Below are 6,674 nucleotides of genomic sequence, written 5' to 3'. Positions count from 1 at the left end.
CTTCCCTCTCCTCTCCAGAAGAGGGAACTTGGTCTCTGGCAGAGGAGCGGGGCCTTGGGGTGACTGGCCAGGCCCGGTGTTGTGGGCCTTTGGTAGCCAAAATGGCGGCCTTCTGGTTACCGCCCCTCACACTTCCGGCTCTGACAGTGTGGGATCCGCAAGGGGCTGAGTTGGAGGGGGTAGGGCAGCGGGATTAGGCAAGGACGCGCTGGATCCCAATGCAGGGGTGGTTCCTGATGCAGGGGTAGGACCCAAACAGGGGGAAGACCCGATGAGAGAGCTGGGGGTGGGAGGGAGTTTGACATAGATGACCCCCTCCAGAAGAAGGGACTCCATTTTCTGAGCTATCTGAAGGGGATCAAGGGAGGAGAGGTACTGGAGAATGGGTTAGGGTAGAATCCAGGCCTGTGTGATCACTACAGACGTGGGTAGCAGGTAGAGAAGGAGGGGAGATGGCAGACAGCAGGTGGCTTGTCTGTGCTTTACAGCAGTTCCTGTCTCTCACCCTTATCTTGGTATCAGTGGGTTCAGGAATGCCAGGGGCAGAACTCAAAATATGATTTGAGTATTAGAACATCGAACCCTTGAGAAAACTGTATAAATCATGTGGAAAATTAGGTAAAATTTTGCGACTCTTATCCCTCCTGGAATTTTCAAAAGGAAGAGTCTTTCCCGAATTGAGTCCCAAAATGCTACATGACGAATTGAATCAACAGAAATATCTGGATACTCCTTAAAAAGCCAATGAACAAATGACTTCCAACTTGCCTTAGTAAAAGTCTTCCACTCTGAAAGGAGAACATCCCTAACTCCAACATATATGTCCCTCTCAGCTTTGGATAATTTGTTACCCAGAGCTGCCCCTGATGTAAAGGGTGGCCCACCCACAGGAATAAAAAATCACCCAAGGATCCTGCACTGCAGGGGGCTGTCCCCCCATTCACTGCTCTGGTGGTGCTGGATGCAGATGTTTCAAAATATCCCCTGGGCTTCACCAGCTGAGCCGGCCCTGTTGCTGCTGCAGGGTGCCGGCGCTGCATTCAGTAAACCTTGGTAAAACTGATAAAACATTGCATTGAAAGGGCTGCCTCACTTTATTGTAATTTGTCATTTTTGTCGTGCGGTATTATAATTCCTGTAATAGGCCCCTGGGCCTCCACAACCTTGCGTCCTACTGAGATATCATTGTAGTGAGGAGCTCAGCAGTGCTGAAAGCAGAGGCCTGTCCTTTGTGTTCCCTTTGGGATGGCAGTGGAAGTGCCCTGAGTGCACATTCAGAGGCACCTTCATGGCTTCTCATGCCACGACACCAAAACTAAATGTACAATGTGGCTTCCTTGAATGACATGTAGTCCTTTGAAATATCTGCAGGCAGTGATCTGAAACTGCTTTCTGAGCCTGTTCCTTAGGATCAGCTGTGAAAAGCTGAGGGCTGGCCTGAGCCCGGTGCTGTGTCCCACTGGGAGCAGCTCACAGGTTTACGTGCAGAGCAGGCACTGCCAGAGGCGATGGAGATCTCACCTGCCCTGCAGCCACCTTTGTCAAGGTGCTGTAAACCTCAGCTGGTGCTGACTTTCCCCTTGGACCCCTTGGTTTAGTCACTATGGGGAATTCCTTTCCTGAAGCCCATGGTATTTCCCCCTGGCAGCTGTGATGGGGATGCTTGGGGAGTGTGGGGCTTTGGGGGCAGCTGCCCGGGCAGGGGCTGAGCTCAGGGCCCTGTTGGGCCCATGGCCCCCAGCAGCAGCAGCAGCAGCAGCAGCAGCAGAAGCCCCAGGGCCCGAAGCCCCGTGCCCCCTGCACAGCACAGGCTGCCCTGTCCCTGCAGCTGTCACCCGAGTGGGGCCCAGGGGCCAGTGGCCGCTGGCAGCAGCAGGAATGTGGGCAGGGTGAGGATGCCCTGGCCTGGCTTGTGTCTCTGGAACAATGTGGGCTCAGGGCAGTGCAGAGCAGGCTGGGAAGCAGAGCCCAGGGCCTCTGGAGGCACCAAGGCTTAAAGATCAGCCCCTGCAGCAGCCCAGATGTAGCTGGCCCAGTTGCCAAGGCTGTGGTGACCTTGAGAGCATGCAGGTGGATTTTGCAGGGCTGTGGCCTGCTGGCGGCTCTGGGCCCAGGAGTGCCTGTGGCTGCAGCAGGAAGGGTGGCTGAAGGTTTGCTGCCTGCTTTGGTGGCATGGCTGCAGGGGCCAGTGCTGTGAGAGCCCCCTGTGTGAGAGCTGGTGAGAGCTGAGCTCTTGGGGACAGCGCTGTGCCACAGGCCAGGAAGAGCAGCAGTGCCCAGTGCCAGGAGTGGTGTCAGTGGGAGCCCCTGTGCACATGGACCCCCAGCCCCGGGGTGGCCGTGCCAACACCCCCAGGGACCTCCAGCCCCAGGAACGTGGAACAAGTGGATCCCACAAGTGTGCAAAGGCTTCCCGTGCCCAAAGGAATGGCCAAGAGAAGTCAGGCTTTAAAAAGAAACAGTATTTATTTGCTGAAGATCGGCAAATCTAGGATTTACCGAACATGTTTCGTTATAACATTTGTTATAACAACAACAACAACAATGTACAAAACATATTTACATGCGATCCGACGACTAACAATCTTCAAAACGTATTTCCTGAAAACTTCAAACGTAGAGAACATATTTACAGAAATCTTCTAAACTTTCAAACGTATTTACAGAAATCCTCAAAACTTTCAAACGTATTTACAAAGGTGTGGCCTCTGGTCCATCATGTGCATGAGTCCTGGAAGAAAGGAAGCAACAGAGCTGGACTCAGCTGCCAGCACTGGGCCCAGCAGGGCTGGCAGCTGGGCCTTAGGGGCTGGGCCAGGGCTGGCAGGGCTGGCGTGGCCCCAGGCAAGCGCAGGGCAGGCCGGGGCTGGTGCTTGTGGCAGCACAATCCAGGCCCCCTGCGGGCACCATGTCCCTGAGCGGGGCCATCCAGCCCAGCCCCAGCCTGGCGTCAGGGGACCCAGTGTGTGTGTGGGCAGGGCGTGGGAAGCATCTGCCTGTCTTACCTGTGGGGCTCCATCTTCATCCAAGGACCATGGGCTCCTCGTCATTGTTGTCATCAACTTCCATGTCCTCGATGTAATCCTCCTCATCCACCTCCATCTCCTCGATGGTCTCCTCCTCGTCTACTTCCATGTCCTCAACAGCGGAGGACATGGAAATAGAGGAGGAGTCCACCTCCATCATCTCTACCTCATCCAGCCCCATGTCCACATCCATGTCCTCCACAGTGTCTCTGGCAGCCTGCAAGGGGCAGCACAATCTCCCAGTGGGCTTCTTGTCCCACACCATCCATTCCCACATGGCTGAAACCTGCCCAAGCTGGGTGCCCCCTGCCTGGAATGGCACTGTACCTCCTTTGGCACAGCAGAGCACATTGTGCTGGGATTTTTGCTCCAGATCAGGCAGCAGGAAAAGCCCAGGCAGCAGCAGCAGCTCTGTGCTGAGTGTCAGAGTGCACGGTGACCCTTTGCAGCCGGTGAAGTGTCTGCTGTGCTCGTTTCCAGGTCCTGGACGTTCCACCTGGAACCCTCTTGGAGCTGTGATGTCACTGAAGCTTCAGGGGTGCTGTGCAGTGGGAGATGGAGATGGCAGAATGATCAAATCCTTGAATGGTTTGGCTTGGAAGGGACCCTCAAGATGATGTGGTTCCAAGCTGAGCAAGCTCCCAGCAGAGCAGGTTGCTGCGGCCCCTGTCCCACCTGGCCTTGGATGTTGCTGGGGATGGGGCATCCACAGCCTCTGTGCACTGGTCCCTGTGTCAGGGACAAGCACCCTGAGAATAAAGAACTTTTTCCCATCATCAAATCTGTTCTACCTCTTACAGTTTGATCACATTCCTCCGCGTCCTGTCACTACAGTTTCTGACCATAAGTCCTCTCCCACTTCTCTGGGTGTGGCTCTTCCTGCAGGGTCATACGTGTGGCTGGACCTGCAGACAGGAGAGAGAGAAGCCAAATTCCCAGTCAGAAAAAATGGGGAAAGTGGCATGAGGACTGAGAGAAGAACGGTAAAGAAGAAACATACAAGGCTTTGCGTTGAGTGTGCTGTGGGATTAATGCCGTTTATTAGAGGCCAGGTTCCCTTGTGCACTCAGTTCCTGTGTTTCAGCCTGTCCACAGCCAGCCGCTTTGAGCGACCGGCACTCCCAGAGCTAGGAGCTTGCTTGCTTAAGCTGCTAGTGATCGAGGTGAGAGAGGGATCTTTGTGTGGAACTGCAAACACTTCAGTGGATTACACGGAAGAGGGTCCAGGAAGGGAGACAAAATGGGGCTGCGCACACAGTGGGAAAATGGGGGGGTGAAATCGGGGTAGCATTGCAGTAAGCCAGGTCCAAAATGGTATAAGAGAGGGGAGAACATTCTCGAGTGAGTACATATAAGAAAAATACTGCAGTTGAACTGGGTGATACCAACAAAACGTGCTGCATCACCATGAGCCTGCAAATGCCCATGGGCGAGACCGTTGCATTCAGAGTGATATCTCTCTTTTACCTTGGTCACTTTGCCCTGAGGTATTACAGCTCCAATGGTCAGCCCCTCTGCCACCAGAACTTCCCCTTTTTGTTGTCTATAAAGAAGGCTTCATCCATAGAGTTTTGCAGGCATTTAGCATAATGGATAAAATAACCAACACAATGAATACAATAAACAAAGTCCACAAAACAGTCTTTACTAAACATGAAAGTAAGCCTTTTATCCCCCAGTGTTTGAAAAGTCCAGTGAACCAGTCGTAGTTGCCTTCCATCTGGATCTTGTTTCCTTGATCTTTTAGCAGCTGGATGCCCTGATATACAGACTCCCTATGTGACAGCAGGTTGAAAAAACACATGCCTTCAAATGCCTGACAGGCAGGGCCATGGACAAGAAATTGTGGCGTGTCTGTGGAAGCGTCCAGCTGAAGGCATGTAGCTCAGTGAGGAGCATCCAGATTCCTGCTCAGTAGCAATGAATGGCAGCATCCTCTGACTTTAGCTAATTTATTACCTGGAGGCTTGGGTGTCCTAAAAGTAAACAGATAAAGTGAGTCGAAGATGAAACATAAGTTCAGGTCCCACTTAACTTTCTCTTCTGTAAGCCAAGGGTGTGAACACAGTTTATTAGGAGAATCATATATCAATGCTAAAATATAGCTTTTACAAATGTTAATTCATATATCCTGGTTAGTGGTGTCAGAGCTATCTTGGTCTTGGTGTGTGTGGTCAGTGCTGCGTAGGAGATCTTCTGTCCTTCGCCTTCTTTCCCAGGCTGCTGCTGTCTCTCTTAGGCTTCCATTCTGTTCTTCTGATGGTAGCTCTGGTGTTTGCCTCACTGTTCCCAGAAACAGTTTTATGTATTTTGCTGGAATCCATTTTAGGAGTGTTGCTGTAGAGACAAGGGCATCTTCCCTTTCCCTCGTAATTAATGGGTAGGTGCCCATAAATTGTTTAGATTCAGTGTCTTTGCTCAACACAGGTGGCTTTTCTTTTAATTGTGCTGCAGCTGAATTAGTAAAATGCCTGATGACTTGGAGAGTTGTCTCCATAAATGAGTTGTTCAAAAAGTGGAGTACGTAAAAGGACTTGGCCAGTTTGTCAATGGAAGATAATATCTGGATTCCCCCTCTCAGTTGATCAAGGGTCCTTTTGATGGATCAGTGGGCCCTCTCGGCTATGGACTGTCCTGTGGCAGAGTGTGGTATGCCTGTGACATGTTTTATACCCCAGCGGTCAGAAACCTATTGGAATCAGTGCAAGGTATAAGTAAAAACATTATCAGTTTTAATTTCCTGTGGAATTCCTAAAGTAGAAAAAACGAAGAAGTAATGTTTTATAGGATCTTTTCATTTTTCAACAGCATGGACAGAGCCAAAAAACACACTGGTAAAGGCGTCGATTGAGACGTGGATGTATTTTAGTCTGTCAGAAGGGGCTTAGTGTGTGATGTCTGATTGCCAGATGTGGAGACTCTCTAGTCCTCTTGGATTGACTCCAGCTCTGACAGAAGCAAGGCCATGTTCCTGACGATTTGGGCAGGTGGCTACAATGGATCTTGCCAGGTCTGGGGTAATTTTAAACATCCTGAGCAGCACAGGAATGTTTTGATGGTAGACTTGGTGGCTGATATTTGCTTGTATAAAGACTGTCTAAGGCGTATTGCAATGTTTCAGATGTTTGAAGTAGGCAATTGAGGTGCTCTTGAGTGAGAAGTAAGTATATATTCATAAGGTCTGTTCCTGCAACGGAACACAGATGCACTCTAGCTTTCCTGATTAGTTGTGCAATAATTTTCTGTGAGGTTGTTATCGTTTTAGTAGGTTGGTGTGCTCTTAAAACGCATTCAATTTCTATGAGGGGACTTGAGATAGTTGAGTGCCCCCGAAAAAATAATGTATGGAACATTGGACTTGCACCAAGCATTGCAAGGAAGAAAGGAAAATTAGGGTGCGATCTGTGTGACTGTTAATTTGAATCACCCAGGACACCTCTTTTACAGCTGCTTCTGCCTCCGGTGTCGGTGATCAGGGGAATAGAGTCCTCTGCCTTTAAGGAACAGGAACAGTGGCGTGAGATCTTCTGTGGTGATTCCCAGCAGTGAACGTACGCAACTGATGCTTCCACAGAGCGTTTGGAGTTCTTGCAGAGTCTTTGGGTTGTCCTTGATTTGCAGTGTTTGGGGTGTGATGGTTCTCTCTGT

The sequence above is a fragment of the Melospiza melodia genome, unplaced genomic scaffold, assembly GCF_035770615.1.
Source record: "Melospiza melodia melodia isolate bMelMel2 unplaced genomic scaffold, bMelMel2.pri scaffold_37, whole genome shotgun sequence".
In the NCBI taxonomy this organism is placed as follows: domain Eukaryota; kingdom Metazoa; phylum Chordata; class Aves; order Passeriformes; family Passerellidae; genus Melospiza; species Melospiza melodia.
The sequence above is the reverse complement of the archived record's forward strand: the minus strand, read 5'-3'. Positions refer to the sequence as shown.